At 29.7% G+C, this 20,205-nt stretch overlaps 1 pseudogene; it reads right to left on the bottom strand.

Annotated features, from left to right (window-relative positions):
- Positions 1-999: 999 nt before the first annotated feature.
- On the bottom strand, positions 1,000-18,342 carry LOC149494535 (protochlorophyllide-dependent translocon component 52, chloroplastic pseudogene; annotated as a pseudogene).
- Positions 18,343-20,205: the final 1,863 nt, after the last annotated feature.

Here is a 20,205-nt window from a genome sequence, read left to right on the forward strand (position 1 = left end):
CTTGTTCCAAATTATTAGTGTTTTTATTTGGAAGTGTCTATTATTGGATTCAAATTGACAAAATGATAATCTTCTTAACCAAGATAGAACTGGAGTTTGTATGACAAAATATATGCATATTCTACCTGGAAGCAAAAAACCACAAGTCGACTTCTATATTCATTAAAATCTTTATTATTAATCGTATAGAAAGACAGTAATCCTTGTATAGGAAGAGTAGTATTAGTCTGAATAAAAAACAAACAAGAAACTCTAATTTGAGACAGAATAAAAACAAATAAATAAAAAACACAGACCATAGATATATTATTTTGCACATAAGAACATCTGCTTATACATTACTTTATAGTGCCAAAGAATAAGTAAAATACATCAACAAAAGGTGTGATTGTAATCATGAAAATGAAAGTTTTTGTAGATGAAATTAGCCAACAATCTTGCAGTTGCGAAGCATACTATTGTAACAGCGACTAATGTAGTTCTAGCAGCTATATACATTGTACTTTTTTTGGCTGCAGCGACAATACATATAGATATAAGAGAAGTGACTTGCAGGATGACCTTAATTGCATTTAGACCTTTATATGCTGCCTTGCAACTACTACAATTTACAATGTGAGACCGGTACCTGGAAATTAAAATTACCGAAATTACAAAGAAATGAGTTCATGAAACTAAATATTAAATTTTCAAGAGCCTAATGCATAAATTTGACCTTATACTTTTAGTAATTATTCTTGTGGCCACCTGAATTTTGTGGGGAACTAATACTTAATATATATAGTTAATTAATAAACTATTTAATTGAATAAATATCAATATAACAAAATCATTTGATAGAGATTAATTAGTATGTGGTATTGATTGAAAAATTTAAAAGAACTGACTAAATTTGATAAAAATGTTAAAGTTCAGATTTTTTTTTTAATACACGTGAATATATAACTTGACGCTAACATTAAATATTGTAAGGTCCACTTGTAAAAGATAATAACCACGTTAGTATGAAATTGACGGAAAGTAGGCTTTTGCTTGGTACTGAGGATCAGTGTTGGGCCAAAACCACACAACATTATTTTGCACTGTACTAGGATAAACTCCTACACATGCTTTTTTGAATGTGTGTACCTGCATATATTATTTGACAGAGACAACAACTAATATCTCATTAATTTTGGAAAAATATATAATTAAATGATAATCCACTTCTGCAAGAAAAAGAATATGACCTTAAACAATCATCTTAAATTGTGATATTTAATTTTTTCTATTTTTTTTGGTATTTATGATTACAATCTTTTCAAATTTGTTTTTGACATCAAGATTGTTTGTTTAGACTTAATTCTGAACAATAAAGTTGAATTAACAACTAAATGAGCTACATGTTTAAAAAGGCTAAATCATTAAAAATACTCCAAATTTTACAGGTAGTTTTAATTATACACTAAATCCAACTTTCTTCTTATAGTACCCTAAACTTTAATTTTAAGACCCTAATTTTAAATTATACCAAATTTAATGAATAAAATATTATTTTTATGGACCCAAACTAGTAAATAGAATTAGTTAATGATGATGTAATTTATTTTTTACATGTATAATTTAGATTGCTTGGTATGTAAATAAGATATCTAAATTATCTGAGTGAGTATATTTTTACATATTTGACATTCCAAATGTTTAAGAATCAAAATTACGTTGCCTATAATAAAACAAAACATATATAACCAAAGTTAATTTTTTTTATTTTATTGGGGAAGCATATATGGTGTCATTTTTTAGTTATAGGGGGCAACTTTGTCTTTTCACGTTAGGGAATCATGTAAATACTGTCATTTGATAATTTATAGGACAATTTTCTCTTTTGAGCCATTACATATATAACTTATTGAATCAATTCTAAAAGGAAGTTTTTTCATTCAGACAAAATTTGACTTGCAAAATTTAGATAGACAACTTATTAATTTAACTTGAACCAACAAACTTCTTTCAATCTTGTCTGACAGTTTAGTTGTCAGTGTGATAACATAAATGATCCATTAAGTCTCTTTTCCAAATGATATATATATATATATATATATATATATATATATATATATATATATATAGTACTACTAAAATGCCTGAATAACAAATGCTTGAAGTGGCATTTCCTAATTCATCTAATTAAGAATATATAGTTTAATTAAGAATATATATATATATATATATATATATATATATATATATATATATATATATATATATATATATATTATGGAGATTTGTTCCGTATTCTCTTTGGAAGGTGGAACCCTCTAAAATTTGAGTATTTAGTTTAAATTTAATTAGAAAAAATTGCAGATTTTACACATGGTAGCTCTTTAAAAATTATTCTCTTATTTATGACTTAAATTACTTTGAAATACAATGATTCTTAATGTTCTCTTATGATTTAACTTTTTTGCCTTTTTATTTTCTTTCACATGTTATCTTAAGGGTGGTCTTTCATTTTAGTTAAAATAAAAAATTTTAATTCTACATGATACATTTAAATCATATTGTACATGCATTATATGCACCTCAATTTTTTAACAATTTACTTGATATATATATTTTACACCTGATTAAAAAAAATTATACAGTCATGCGAAGCACAGAGACTAACAAATAAAATTATAAAGAAATACCTTTGACACAAGATAGATCCTTTAAGAACACAAGCAATTAAGAAAAAGGTCAACCCAGGCTACTTTAATTCAGGAAAATAACTTATATTTGAAAATATTTTCCTAAAAGAAATTTTTAAGATAATATTTTCCAAACAACTCATTTTTTTGTTTGAATCCAATATTCAAAATTAATTTAAATAATATTAAAATTTTTAATCTATTAGGCTATAAAAATATTTAGAATTATAAAAATTTTAAATTTTAAAAATTTATTATTAAATATAAAAAATATATAAAAATTGTGTAAATTTTTGTAGCTATTGCTAAACTACAATGAGCTTAAAAGGGATATATATATATATATATATATATATATATATATATATATAAAAGCAGAGCAGTTTACATTATATGGAAACCAAGTGTAAGCCTTTGAAATTGCCCAGTATGAGGAGGACAATAATTATTTAGCATGGTTGTAAAAAAATAAGGTATAATGACAGCAATTATAAGAAAATAAATTATTTTATATTTATAGATAATGTCTTTATCATGATAATATCTATCAGTTAGATCCCATCAGGATAATGCATTAAATTAAATTAAAATTAATCAAAATACAAATAACCCAAGCCATAAAATAAGAAATACTTAATTTATACCAGGAGTTGAGTTGCATGGACACAGGACACGAGATACAGAACATACGTGACATATGATAATAAATAAACAATCATTTATAATAAATAAAAAACATAAATTAAAAAATAATTAATTTTTTATTTTAATATAATTAGTTTAAATTAAAATTAAATTAAAATACATATAACCCAAACTATAAAATAAAAAATATTTAATTTCTTATTTGACGTATGGGGTAGTCTTATATACCAGAAATTAGGTTGCACAGACACGCGCATGAGATACGAGAACATACGAGATATGATAATAAATAAACAATCATTTATAATAAATAATAAACATAAAATAAAAAAAATACTTAATTTTTTATTTCAATATAATTAGTTAAATTCTCAAAATTATTATCACTGTTGAAAAATTTATATCTATCTATATAATATATAAAAACATGGTAGTTTGCCTCATATGGAAGCTAAGTATAAGTAGCACAGTTTGCCACTTATCATTATTTTGGATTATAGAATGATAGATATTAGAATTCATATAATTTAGCACGATTATAAAAATTATAAAAAGATCAGTTGTTTTATATTTTTAGATAATCCCGCTATCAAGATAATATCTATAAAAAAAGATTATCTATAACATTTAATTTAATATATTAATATAAATTTATTTCTTCTTACAAAACAATTAATAAGTAATCTACACGCTTAAAAAGAGTGTGAGTAAATAATATATTACAATTAAATAAATAATATATGAGCAATTTAAAAAATATAAATTGATACATGCGGGATATGACAATTTTTAAAATAGTAGGACATCTACATGCTTAGGACACACTACATTAAATAAGTAATACATTAATATTTCAAATAAATAGATAACAATTTATAATAAATTATAAACAAAAAATAAACAAAACTTAAATTTTTATTTCAATGACACAAAAAATATTTAAAAATACTTCATTTTTTATTGGTAATAAAAAAAACTTGGTTGATTAGCTTGGTGTATAGAGTAGTCTCATATACCAAAAGCTGAGTTGCATGGAAACGAAACACGAGATACGGAACATACGGGATACGGTAATTTTTAAAAAATGTAAGACATTCACTCGCTTAAAATACACAACACTAAATAAGTAATACATTAATATTTCAAATAAATAAACAATCATTTATAATAAACATAAAGTAAAAAATACTAAATTTCTTATTTCATTGGCACAAAAGCAAATTAAAAAAAAAAAACATTTCATTTTTATTTGTAATATAAAATCTTAGCTGATTAGCTTGGTGTATGGAGTAGTCTCATATGCTAGGAGTTAGGTTGCACAAACACAGGACACGAGATACAAGAACGTACGAGATACGATAATTTTTAAAGGCCGAATACATAAATTGCCCTATGTACTTGTGCAAAAATGTCTTTTAGCCACCTCAACTTTCAAAATGACCTTGTGGCCCCCTACACTTATTTTTTTGGAATTTATGGACCCCTAGACACATAACAAATTGGGATGTGATATACACTCGCTAAGTGAGCGAGTTAGATCTCATAAGAGTATCTAATTTGGCAGATTTTACATGCCATGTCATGAATCTTGGTCAAATAATAGTCCAATAATAAAATTAGGTCAAAACATTTTCTGTTTCAATTTGGGAACCAGAATCTCTCTCCCCCTCAACCTCTCTCTTCTTCTCTCAGCGCTCTCGATCCCTCTCTCAACTCAATCCAACCCATCATTTGTCCTGCGATGGACATACCCATTGATTACATAATCTCTAATTGCCCTTGTGGTGTCACAGTTGTGATGAAGGTGTCATGGACTGAGGTGAATCTTGGTAGACGATTTTTTGGGTGCAGGAGATTTAGGGCGAGTTGATTTTTTTATTTCTAATTTTCTTGTATAATTATTTTGTTTAATGAAAATTATGGAGACAAGTTTGATAATTGTTTAGTTTTGTACAGAGGGAAGGGGCATGTAATTTTTTCCAGCGAGTCAATCCACCGATGTCGGAGCATGTGTAGAATGTCATACTAGGTCTGTTGAGAAGGATAAGGGATTTTGATGAAGAGAAGAGATATAAAGCAAAAATATTTAAGGTCATCTTTGGGGTGGTGGTTGTGTTTTTTTTTTTCTGTGTTTTAGCCAAATGTATAACTTAAGCACTAGTAGTTCATGTCCTAGGAAGCATTGAATATGTTAGGGCAGTACGTTGGGTAGTGTTGTGGTGTGTTGTTATTGTATGTAGTTTGAATGTGTCCTGAATGTATTATGATTGCAGGTTGTTTTGTACTGATATTCAGTAATGAGAAGTAAGACCCTATTTTAAGAAAATGTGTTAAAATTCTTTCCAATTTTCTGCATCTATTACTCTTGGACTTTTAGATGAATTCCTATTAAAATAACAAATGGTTAAAGAACAAAATTATTGGCAAAAAAAATTTCGCAAACTTGTAGAAACTAATCCATCAACATTTGTAATAAATAGTGAAGATTAGTACTTGACATTAAATATGAAGCTGGCCATTGGAACAAGGCCATACCAATAATCCAAAAACATAATTCAACAGAGTTGCTAATATAGGTTACATCACAATTGATTAACCCTAACAAAAAAGACAGCGAAAATCACAAAAATCACATAATTATATCCCCTAACTACTTAAAGGTTGTTTATGTTTGATGATTGCTTACTTGTGATGCTTGACTGCTGCTTTCTTGCCCTCTAGTCTGCATTCTTGTCATCTGCTATTGCAGTTGCCTTGCTTTGGTGGCATTTTTCCCTTCCATTTTAGGCTTGGTGGTCTTTATCCAATATCCCCTATCACTACAGCTGAGCTCTTAAGTCTACCAGGATTGACCAAAATCTTAAAGCAGCGTTAACTAAACCCTGAATTAAATGACAGTAGTATTAAGCACTCATTTGCATAATTAACAACAAATCACACACAACAACATATCGCACACAATAACAAACTTGATAAGTTGTGCATCCAGTTCTCTCATTTATATAAACTCCCATTACTCTAGGTACAGATGCGCTTCTAGCCTGTGAAGCCATAGTTGGTTCAACATATCTTTTTTTATTTGGCCCTTGTTGTGGTTGTGGTGCAGGTGTGTTTCTGGCTCCTTGTGTGGATTGCTCTGCTACTGCACTTGCATTTGTAGGTGTTAGGTGTTTGTCCGGATTGCTCTGTTGATGCACTTTCATTTCTTTGTCCTCCTACTGACTAATCTGCAGCTGAACTTGAATTTATGCCTCTTTTCCGGAGTAGGCATTAGTTGTAGTACCATTCATTTCAGATTGAGTGGGCATTGGAGTTTCCCTTTGGCTTGGCATCTCGTTATTCACTGGAACACATTCAGCAGTCTATAATACAACATTAAAAATAAAACAAGTTATTTGGCAACAGAATAAACTAACAAAGCAAAAGCAAATTAGAATTTCATAAAAGTACCTGACTTGACATTCCTTGTTTCTGAGGGCATCCCCTTTTGTTATAACCTGAGTTTTTGCATAAAGCATAAGTCATTTTCACTCGTTTTCTTGATGCTTTGCCTATTTTCCTCTTCGGTTCATCTTCATCCCTCCGTCTGCAAGTCTTCTTGCTTCCTAGCTTTTTCCTCTCCTCTTCTGGTGGTAGGAAAATGGGATTGTTTGACTCAGGCCAAAGTTTCATGCCTCTTACTAGTTGTATAAAATACCCATATGACATCAAATATATCTCCTTTCTATATCCGTACATCACATAATCCTCAAGTGTCAATCTCTTATGGTTCATTGCACATATAGCATGCTGGTATGGGATTCCCTTTAATTTCCATGCCCTGCAGGAGCATTGTAACATATTGAGATCAACCACATGCTTGTATTCTCCTTCCACAATCTCAAAACATGTATCTCCATTCCATGTGGGCTGACACTTCATTGCCAATAACTTATGAAGCTCTAATTTCTCCATCACAGTAGGAGCTATGTCACAAATCCAAATGTTTGCAAATTCTTGCATTACTTTAATCCTTTTCATAACTTGCACCCTAATATCCTCTAACATGGAGATAATGGACTTGAATCTTGCACTCAAAATCCAACCATTGAAAGTTTCTAACATATTATTTTCTACCACATCACATCTAGTATTTGCACTAAAAAAAGCCCTACACCATCTTTGATGATTGTAATAGAACAGATCATCAATAATCTCAGTTTCCAATTTCTCCATTTCTTTCAGTTTGTCTTTCAAAAGCATCTGAAATGGTGCTCTTGCAACCTCCCAAAATTTTCTCCTCATGTCTTCACCCCTCCATTTGTTAGCCCAATTGCACCAGATGTGTCTAGCACATATTATGTGTTCAATTTCAGGTAGCTCTTGTGAAATAGCCTTATCAGGACCCTATTAATATTTCATATAACCAACACACATCAATACAATAAAAACATATGCAAACTATAAATTCTCACTTAAATTGTAACGCCCCATTTTTCTGTGTTTGAAAATAGTAAGTTATGACATCCTACTGAATCGAGTCGTGCTTAGAGTCGAGTCGGGCTGATCCAAAACCCGGTTCGAGCCATTAAAGTCCAGAGTGGGGTAGAATGGGATGTAACTGAAATAATGAAAAGAAGTGGACTTACTTGAATGAAGCAAAAAGATCAAAGTATAAGGCTTAGGACTTATTTGCACTACAAATCAAGCTTAGGTATTAAGTTGTAACCTATTGACAATTGAGGTACCATTTAGTAATTTTACACACAAAATCAATGATATTTTGGAGATGTACCCGAGACTTCCATTTCATTTTCTCCTCTTCATCTTTATCTTCATCTACTTTACTCTTCCACCTTCTTTTTCCATCTTCTTCTTCTTTATCTCCATTAATGGGAGTTAAGCATTAATTCAACTTCTAGTTTATCCAAGTAAGTAGAATTTCTTGAAGCTCTATTTTATTCAACCTCTAATTTAGTGATATTTTAGATTATTCATAAGAGTTCTTATGTATAGGAGAGGTGAGCTCAAAGGTAGAAGAAAAAGGAAGGTAAGAAGAAGATTCCAAGCTTGTTAAGTGAAGGTTTGCTCTCTCTTTTAGTTTAACTAATTTCCTTGCATGAGCACTTGTGTGGTGTGTTGATAATGAGAAGATATGTTGCTTAATGTTGAGTAAGAAGACTGAAAATGGTGAAAAAGCATGAGACGAAATGAATAAATGAAGTAGATATTGAGTTCATGCTGAAATAGGTTTTGCTGGAAAAGTAACCAGTAACTTCACCTTGATTTTGACTCTATTTACTGATGGAATTAGGAAGTGTCATAGAAGAGTTATTTGTTCCTCTATGTGTTAGCTATCCATGGGTTTTTGAATTACCTAAATTGGAGTTATAAATTGAGCGATATGACCAAAATAGTACACACTGCGCAGGCTGGAAAACACGACTCGCGAGCGCGAATGCTCGCGAATTGCATGTCGCGCTCGCGAATTGTGCCTGTAACCTCTCTAACTCGTGAGGGAGCTTCTCGCGCTCGCGAATTGCATGTCGCACTCACGAATCTTGCTTGTAAACTCACTGACCCTCATGTGTGCTTCTCGCGCTCGCGACTTGTGTTCTGATGCTCTTTTGAACCTCTTTTTCTATGCAATTGTATTCCTTTGCTCAAATTGTATTCCTACAATCATTTTAAAACAAAAAGATAACATGAGAACATGTATCAAAACAACATGCAAGCATGCAAATGGTGTGAAACCAGGTAAACATTATGGTTTATGAAGTTATGAAGACGTTAGTATGCTTTTGTGTTATACTATTGACATACCGATATTATGCTCCATTGAGGTTAGGTAGAAACCACGTAGATAAGGCTATGTCGCGACATAGGATAGCAGATCTGCGCCCCATACAGTTTGGTACTCCGGCTACAGGCCGTTGAGTGGATATGATTATATATGGGCCATAGCAGCCCAGTCATACAGTATTCATCCAGTTTCATACAGTTCTTCTTATCACTTTGGTTTCACTATAACCTTATGGAGCTATACAGTTATATTGACAAAACATTGCTTAAGTTATACAGCATAAAGTACGATAATGAAAGTATCATGATATGTGTGCTTACATATTTCTTTATCCATATGTGATTACATGGTTATTTATACATATGTATGTGCTTACATGTTTCTTTATTCGTTGAGATATCCACTGAGTTTTAATAAAAGTTGCAGAATTCATACCGCATAAGGAACATCCAGTAAGATCATGAAAGTATAATGATATGTATGCTTACAAGTTTATTTATTTAGTTCTTAAGGAGCCATACAGTTATGAGATTTTCTATTTATAACTTATACGATGTTGACTAAAAAGTACATAAGTCATACAACATAATGAACAACAGGTAAGATCATGAAAGTATCATGATATGTGTGATTAAATGTTTATGTAAAGGAGTTATGAGATAATTAGACCTAAATTATTGATGTTATGAATTAGAAGTTTATTCTTTGCTATAAAGGTACATTTATGTTGAAATTTAATGATTCTAAGATTATCAATGATTTTATGAAATTTGTATTTTAAGTAAGTTGCCATCGCACTTTGTTAAGTATGTGAATTATGAGCACCACTGAGTTTTATACTCAGCGCGTCGATTTTTATCACGCGTAGGTTGAAGATCATGGTTGCTAGTTGAAGACTTGAAGAGTACTATCAAAGCAGAAGTGACTAATTTGGTAGTAGTAGATTGAAAGTTGTATAATTAAGAATTATGACATATATAATTATTACATTTTTTTTAGAGCTTATGTGATTGGAAATATAAGTGAAGCATGTAATTATTTTGGCGTAAGTATTTGGAGATAAGAATACTACTTATGAAATGATTGAATATGAAATAGTTTAAAATAGTTGGTATGATTAGTTCATGAAGACTTGATAGATATAATGAATGCAATTAATTGCTGGCTATTAAATGTTATTGAGGATTTATACAGTTATGAAAATATATAAAGTGTTATTATGTTATGATGATTATTTGGAGATGTTGGAAGTTTGGAGTTTGATTGGGAGTGTTTTGTATTCATATTTAGCATACAGGATAATATCAGCATGACAGGACATAGGTTCAACCAGATTGTAGCGTCTCGACTCGGTTCATTCGGGTTAATGGGTGGACCGGAAATGGATGTTACATAAATAAACAAATACTTTTACCAAAATCAAAGAATAAACAGTAACATAGAATTCATTTAACTAACAAAGCAAATGCATTTATATTGAAAAGATTTTACTTAAAAGAAAAAGCAGAATGTAGTACCTTTTGCATATCTGTGACAACACACCATCCATTGCCAATTGTTATGTGGAGATCTATCTTCAAATTAGATACAAACTACAACTAGCTTTTTATGTTCTCTATATCTACAACTGCCCAAGCAATGGCAACATCTGATTGTTCCCATCATTTGACATGGCCACAAGCAACTGAACTCCTACTGGACCTTTCAAGAAGCAGCCATCCAACCTAATAACTTTCTCACATCCATCTAAGAACCCCTGCTTGCATGTATAGAGACATATGTAAAGTCTCTTAAACCTCTGTTTACCATCATCTAACTTTTTACACCTTGCAAAGCATGTAGACCCAGGATTTGTCCTTAATATCTCATCACAGTAATCATGAATCCTTACAAATTCCAATTTGTAATCACCAACAATTTCCCTCAAAACTTTCATCTTTGCTCTTTTACACACTGTCCTCCTAACATACACAGAAAGTTGGTCTTTACAAAGGTCCTGAATATCTCTGATTTTGATTCCTGGCTGTGATATTATCCTTTCACGAAAGACCCTTGCAATGAATTTAGAGTTGCAAAGCTTGTTCTTGTTAGTTCTGTAACATTTATGCTATGGATTGTAGGTCTTGATAATGAAATTTTGAGTAACATTGTCTTTACTAGCAAACAGTAACCAAAGGCATCCTTCTCTACATTTGGCTCTTATCCTTGTTCTCCCAATTGGCCTTAATGTCAAGTCCACATCCCTAGCAACATCATACTTACTCACAAATTTTTAAAATTCATCTGCATTCTCAAAAACCATCTACAATTCCCAATAAGGAACTTCTGTTGTTGGATCATAGTGTATCCTCCTTTCTCTTGCCTTTCCCCTCCCTAGATTACCAATATCTCTCCTCTATTCATCATCACTTACATCCCCACTATCTGGATATGAGCTATAAGGATATGGTTCATCTCTCCCAGTTTTTCCCTTAAACCTATCATTAATATATTCCTCACCCCTGAATACTATATCTGCCCCAGCTTCACCAAGAGGAATTTCCTCAATTTCATTGCATGGTGGAGCCCTTGTTCTCCTCTTGTAAATTCTCACTGTTTCTCTTGCTGCCCTAAGTTCTTCATCAACCTCACTGTCAAATTGCTCAGCTTCTTCAAGATTATGTTCATTTAATTCTTCCTCACTAGATTGTTCATCATCTCCAATACTGCCACTCTCATCTTCATTGCTCTCTCCCTCACTGCTGCTGTCTATATTTGACCCATGTGCATTTTGTTGTGGCACATATAACCCTGCAAAGTTACCCCTCCTATATTATCTCTTTGTACACTTCCCCCTCTAATATTCTCTCTTTGCACACTTGCCCTTCCAATATTTTTCTTTGCACACTGGGCCCTACACTATTTCTTTCTTGCACATTTGCCCCAACCCCTATTTCCTCATTTTGCAGATTACCCCTTCTCAAGTCAGCCCCACAACTATTATTTCCACTTTCAACATTGATTGCTATCTCACCTACCCCATCCACTGCATTTTCTCCCTCATTTACCACATTCCCAAAAGCTGGGATATCATTAACAACCTTAACTACATCAATGTCATGCTCTACATACAAGTCCACAGTGTCACCATTTTTAGCAAATTGACACATCATTAAAACATCTTCATCACTACATAATGCAGTTATAACTTCAGTTTCCCCAGCAACCAACCAACTAGTGTGTACCCTAAACACATTGCCATACCCCATAAGTCTTACTCTTTGCACAATGTCAGACATTGATAAGCAATAAGTGTTCGCATTTTCTGCTATACTCACATGACCACCTATATACCTAGTTCATTGCTCCAACTCAAAATACCCATCATGGTGCCATCTCAGATTTATCAATTTATCCATTGTAGGATACTAATAAACAAATCAACAAAAACAGGAAATCTCAGTAATAAAGAAATAAACAAAACACAAAAAGTTCAACTTTAAATAAAATATTCTACACATTTTCAACAACAAATAAATATATCACTGGGCTTATGCAAAAACCCTAAATATTGAGCATATTTTCGAAAAAACCACACATGGTCCAAGGAATCCCTGTAAAGTTAAACCCTAATACTGTAATAACCACGCTTTTGAAAAACAAATGTCAAAAACAATGGAAACGATTAAAATAGGATGCGAAAGTAAAGAACTTACCTTTATCGGACTCCTACAGTGGATGCGCTTCACTTCCTCAGCTTTAGATTACCATCAATAGAGGCTTTCTTACTTAGGATGCAAAAGAAAGAAGCTTTCTCTCACAATGAACGATTTTTTCTTAATCAAAAATCAGAATAGAAAACAAAAGCTTCCTTACCTAATCTAAAATGGAGCAGCTTTCTTAGTTAGATGTAAGAGCTTTCTCTAACTAGTTTTGTCTAATTTAGGGAAAAGAAAAGTGAGAACAAAGTCAAGGGAAGTCAAGAGAGGGAGACCGACTCTTCTTACATGGTGTCCAGCGTGGAAAATTTTTTACCACTTTTGTTGGTCTTTTTCTACGTCATAGTGCGTGCTTCACACTCAAGCTATTTGCCTCTTGCCAAGCATCCATAAATTCCAAAAAACAAGTGTAAGGGGCCAGAAGGTCATTTTAAAAGTTAAGGTAGCCAAAAGACTTTTTTGCACAAGTACAGGGGATAATTTATGTATTTAGCCAATTTTTAAAAAAGGCAAGACATCCACACGCTTAGGACACAATACACTAAATAAGTAATACATTAATATTTCAAATAAATAAACAATCATTTACAATAAATTATAAACAAAAAAAATAAAAAAAAAACTTAATTTCTTATTTCAATGACACAAAAATAAATTAAAAAAACACTTTATTTTTTATTGGTAATAAAAAACCTTGGTTGATTAGCTTGATGTATAGAGTAGTCTCATATACCATGAGCTATTTTGCATAGAAACGGGATATGAAAATTTTAAACAAGGTAGGACATCCACACGCTGAGGACATAATACACTAAATAAAGTAATACGTTAATATTTCAAATAAATAAACAATCATTTATAATAAATCATAAACATAAAATAAAAAAATACTTAATTTCTTATTTCAATAACACAAAAGCAAATTAAAAAAAGTACTTTATTTTTATTGATAATAAAAATAAACATTGGTTGATTAGCTTGGTATAAGGAGTAGTCTCATATACCGAGAGTTAAATTGCACGAACTCGGGACACGAGATACAGAAACGTACGAATACGACAATTTTTTAAAAGTAGGACATCCATATGCTTAGGACACACTACACTAAATAAGTAATGCATTAATATTTCAAATAAATAAACAATCATTTATAATAAATCATAAACATAAAATAAAAAAATACTTAATTTCTTATTTCAATATAATTAGTTAAATTCTCACAATTATTATTGCTATTGAAAAATACATTAATAGTGTGTGTGCATTTTTTTGATGCAGGTCACACTAGGGGTGTCAAAATGAGTCACGACACACGAACACGATTCGCCTAACACGCGAAATAAATGGGTTACGGTTGAGGTTAAACGAGTTCGTGTCATAAACGAGTCACCCATTTAAGACACCAATATAAATGTGTTATGTCGCGGGTTGACATGCGGGTTAGGCGATTGACTCGTTTATTTAATAGTAAAGAGATAATTTTAGTATTAGATATAAATACTCCAACTAAAACCTATTTAAATTTTATTGTTGTATTACTTTTTTATTTTAATTATAAATCTTGAAGAATTTATGCATTTTACGTGTGCAAATTTATTTTTAAATATGATTGGAATTAAATAGGTTAAAAGTTAAAAATACTATAAGCAGGTTAAGTGGGTCGTATATAGGTCAACACATCCATTTAACCTATTTATGATATTAAGTGGGTTACACGAGTTGTATGGGTCAACACGATCCACTTAATCTGTTTATGATATTAAGCAGGTTAAACATGTTGTGTTCGTGTCAACCGTTTAATTTTCGTGTTGTATTTGTGTCGAAGTTATAAAAAATTATTTTATCCTTAAATATTGCTCCGCGCATTGTGCAGATTCTAACACTAGTAAATATATAAAAACAGAACCTTCAAAGCTGATTTTTTTTTTTTTGCATTTTTAATTTTTAATTTATTGTTTTATTATAAACTATTAACTATAATCATTTATCAATACAAAGTGAGAAATTTATATTTGAAACGGCCTCTGTTTGTATTCTTGGCAATCAATTTATCGTGGCCTTTACCTTAAATGTGAATGAATAATTCATGAATAGAGCATGCAAAAATAGTTTAACATAAAAATTGGCCATAAAAATAAATAATTCCTCCATTTCTTCTCTCTCTTTCCCTCCTAGAAAAGGAAGCCACCGGAAACCAATAATAACAGGAAAATAATAGAAGTTTCTATCACAATTTATGATTGAAGTTTTCTAATTCGCCACACTATTTATATTTGCATGAAATTTGGTAAACTTATTGGTTCACAAATGTTACCAAATTAATACTTTTCTTTTTAATGAAAGAAATCCAATAATAAGATCTCTTTGCTTTTTTTGTATTATAAATTATTAGGGTAATTTATTATTTAGTCCCTCAAGTTTTACATAATTATCCAACTAATTCCAAGTTTTGCGCAAATATCTAACTAGTCCCTCAGGTTTAACTCCGTCTAATTTAAAGGTCCTTCCGTCCAAAAAGTTGGTTTTTTTCCGTTAATTGAAGACTAAAAGACTAAAACACCCCTCCCTAGCTGACGTGGACCAATATGAAGCGATAAGGGAAAATTATTATTTAGTCCCTCAGGTTTTACATAATTATCCAACTAATCTCACGTTTTGCGCAAATATCTAACTAGTCCCTCAGGTTTAACTCCGTCTAATTAAAAGATTCTTCCGTCCGAAAAGTTAGTTTTTTTTCCATTAATTAAGACTAAAAGACTAAAACACCCTTCCTTAGCTGACGTGGACCAGTATGAAGCGATAATGATATACCTAGTTTGTTTCCCTTTTGTTCCTTCAATGCCATAATGATATACCTAGTTTATCTTTTGCATAGATAACCTTGTATTAAATATTAATATTCATGTTCAAAATTATGAAATTATAATAATATAAGTGGCAATAATAATTACTTTTTTTTATCTATAAATAACTATTGTTTTAGAGCCGGTGTTTTCTCCGCAAATATCTTTTTTTTTAGAATATTAATGAGTAATTAATTTTTTTTTCAATTTTATCCTTATTTATATTAAATTTAATAATTATTTTTATAATTTTCCAAAATATATAACATCTCCTCTCTTAGTTAAGGTTACTTAATAAAATTAATTAATATTTTTTTCTAATTTATAAGAATAAATTTACTTACTTAATTACCATAAAAACATTAAAAGTATTTATAAATAGATGGAATACTTTGTTTTTTTTTTTTTTTAGATTTTATCAATGATAATAGTAATGTTTCTTGAGAAAATTTGCATATTAAATATGAATAAAATAGAAAATAACTAATAATTATGTAAAACCTGAGGGACTAAATAATAATTTTCCCTAATATTTAATGCAAGGTTATCTGTGCAAAAGATAAACTAGGTATATCATTATGGCATGGAAGGAACAAAAGGGAAACAAACTAGGTATATCATTATCGCTTCATACTGGTCCACGTCAGCTAGGGAGGGGTGTTTTAGTCTTTTAGTCTTCAATTAATGGAAAAAAATCAACTTTTCAGACGGAAGGACCTTTTAATTAGACGGAGTTAAACCTGAGGGACTAGTTAGATATTTGCGCAAAACGTGAGATTAGTTGGATAATTATGTAAAACCTGAGGGACTAAATAATAATTTTCCCTTATCGCTTCATACTGGTCCACGCAGCTAGGGAGGAGTGTTTTAGTCTTTTAGTCTTCAATTAACAGAAAAAAACCAACTTTTCGGACGGAAGGACCTTTTAATTAGACGGAGTTAAACCTGAGGGACTAGTTAGATATTTGCGCAAAACTTGAGATTAGTTGGATAATTATGTAAAACATGAGGGACTAAATAATAAATTTCCCTAATTATTATAACATTTGTGAATTTGTTGCTTTCTATTAATTTCTCTTCAACCTTTTTTTTTATATATAATGAAAGATCTTTTAAAATTATTGGTTTAATTTTTATTTGATTAGTTTTAAGTTTTTATCTATTTTATTTACTATGTATGTGTATGAATTGGACCTTTGGCATGTTTAAATTTGGGTTGTCAGCCGCTTTTTGGTTCCTTTTTATTTAGTTTTCTTCTAAAATTTAGATTCCAAACATTAGTGAAATAATGCACCGGGTTTTTCATCATCATTTATCTCATATTATAGAATCGATGCCCTTGAAATATTTATTCACATACGGTGCACTCGGATTTAGACTCAAAGAAGAAATAATTAGCAAGTATACCTTTTACTTCATTATAAGGAGTGCTAGATCTATGGTTACAAATACATATGGAATTTTTTTCTGAATTCAAGGCAAAACATAATGAAATTTAGACACTTTATTTCCTTTTTTTTTTTTTTATTGATTACTTGGGTGAGTATTAGAGAATAATAGGAATAATAACAAAAATATTACAATCATCCCATTAAATTTATTTTATTATTGTTTATTATTTGTATTATTTATTATTTTATTTTAATTTTAATCTTATCTAGATATCTCTATTAAATTTTTATCTTTCTTAATTACAAAGGATTAAGTAAAGGACAATTTAGACGATTACTCTTTTTTTTTTTTTTTTTTAGAATTGAGCTGATTCAAAAGTTAAAAGATGATTCAAAAGTTAAAATAACGTAAAGATATTTTTTATTATTTCATTTTATAACAAAGAGTAAAAATGAGTTGTAACAAAAGAAAAAAAAAAGTAAAAATGAGTACTTCTCAAATCTTCAATCAAACTATATTCATAGGTTAATTTGACTGCTTGCAGTATCCATCATGGTTTGATTCAGTTTTATAAAATATAATTATTAATTTGATAATATATAAATTCTTTGAATCAAATCAAACCAAACCATGAAAACCTTACTCAGAACAATAAAAAATATATATATAATAAGAAGGTTATTAGAAGTTCTTAGAGGAGGACCATTTTTGGATCTGCTTGAGGAATGAATTTGCAAGCACCATAGCCATTAAAAGAGCAACCATGACAAACACACTACAATCTTCCCCATTGATCAATTCTTCCTTCTGATAATGGAGCCAATCTATGAGGACAACTATCATCAAACACCTTCCATGCACTCTCATTTCTATCCCACCAAACCACCACATCAATACCCATCACCTTCTTTGCATGTGGAACTCTTTTGTCCAAATCACAAACTGGCATAATTGGACACCAGTGTGCATACCAATCAAACTTATCTCCATGGCTGTCAGTTTCAAGCTCTGGTTTAGGCGGCTCGATGGACTGATCTGTTGAAACAGAAGATTGTGATGACACGGCTCAGAAAAGCTTGGATTTTGATGGGGTATTATGAATTCTTGAAAAAGGGGAAGTCTTAAACTGAAAATTCAAGAACTTGGGTTTTGCAAAGTTGGCTTGTGTTAGTGAAGCTGACGTGTGAAATGATGGAAAGGAGGACCTTATAATAGTTTCCATGGCTGCTTCTGTTATATGTAGAAAGCAAGGGAGAGAATTGATTTCAATGATTTCACTTTTTTATTATTAAATCAAACCAAATCACCCTATATATTCAGTGCAATTTTAAGCAGGGAGAATTCGCGACCTCAAGTCTATATATATATATATATATATATATATATATATATATATATATATATATATATATATATATATAAAGCCATCATTTTTTTTGATATCTTAAATGAATGTTCTTCCCTTACTCTTGCCACATAAGATTCTTAGTGATGACACACATGATTATAATGCCACATAGAACTCATAAATTTTGATAGTGCCAAATAGGATTTAATTATTAATTATAATGTTATATAAATATTGATATTAATTATCATTCAATTATCATTAATACATATTGGTAAATAATTATAATTATTATAATATTATAACCTATCTTTCTCAATTAAAATTACATAGTATTGGTCTTAATTGTCATTCAATTATCATATTAAATGTATTAAATAATTTAAATTATTATAATATTATAACCTATTTTTAATTAAAAATTATCATAATTTTGATGCTGATTATCATATTAATATGTATTATAACTTATCTTTTAAATTAATATTATTATAATATTGCTATTGAATATCATTATAATCAATCATAATTATCATTTATTATTATGATAATATAAATAGACTATAAACAGAGAGAGCTCTTTGAGGTTTCGTAAGATCAAAATTTTTTTTGTAATTTAAATAATTCTTATACAATTTCTTTTCAACGTTAATATATTTTTCTCTTCTAATTCTTATTACTCTATCAAATTAGGAAAAGTTTGATAAATCATAAAAAAAAGCGGTTTACTTGAAATTATCATAAAAAATGATATATATATGTCTATAGTTGAATTTCTATTGTCCATTTTATTTTATTTATTTTATTATTTTTAATATCGTCTAAGAAAATTTATTAATTCAAAAATAAATTAAAATTAATGATTTTTAATATATATTTCACTTTCTTTCAATTTTGTTATACACATTAAGTTTTATATAATTAGTATAATGTTTTGAATTTGAAATACATATTCTTTAATTTAAATAATTTTTAAGAAAATTAACAAATATGAAATTATAAATAATTATAAATTATAAAATTTTCTTAATTAAATTATATATTTAAAATATTATCATAATATCTCTAAAATTATAGATAAATATACTTACTGCCCATAGCACAGGCATGCTGCTAGTTAATATATATATATATATATATATATATATATATATATATATATATAGCTTCAACAAAAAAAATAAGGAATTTTATCTAAGTTCTAGATTACTAAACAAAAAGCTGCCTACCATAGACTGCCTTTAATTTTTAAGTCTTTATTGGGCAACAACTTTTAAGCTAATTTTGATGGTCAAAACTTTAATTTTATTAATTATACTGTTTGGTAATATAGTATTTATAATACTTTTTCTGTTCTCTTTAGAAAAAATTTCTATTTAGGGTATTTATTTTATATAGAGAATTTTACTCTAAATGGAAATTTCGAAAAAGATGTTAAAAAAGAAAGTCTAAAATGCCATTGAATAACCTCTACTGTTGTCTTTATTTCGGCTCAATTAATGAGCATAGTGGCAAACAAAAGGTGAGTTGGGCAATTAATGATCTTATATTTCCAAAGTATGAGGAATTGCTATGCTTATGAGCGGTTTGATAGAAATGTACCTGACTTTATAGATTTGAACAAAAAATAAGAGTACGTATACTAGCCAGGTACCCGAATATGTCTATATATTTTATTTGTTGCGCCTACTTATAAGTCTTTATATTGATATTACACATCATTAATCTGCACACAAATTTAAAATTTATCGAACAAACTAAATTGAAATTCTTTCATGGACTACGTTTATCCCCTTTACATAGAAATGTGCTCATATTTATATATGTG

The sequence above is a fragment of the Jatropha curcas genome, chromosome 7, assembly GCF_041381405.1.
Source record: "Jatropha curcas cultivar XTBG-Jc1 chromosome 7, XTBG_Jcur_1.0, whole genome shotgun sequence".
Taxonomy (NCBI): domain Eukaryota; kingdom Viridiplantae; phylum Streptophyta; class Magnoliopsida; order Malpighiales; family Euphorbiaceae; genus Jatropha; species Jatropha curcas.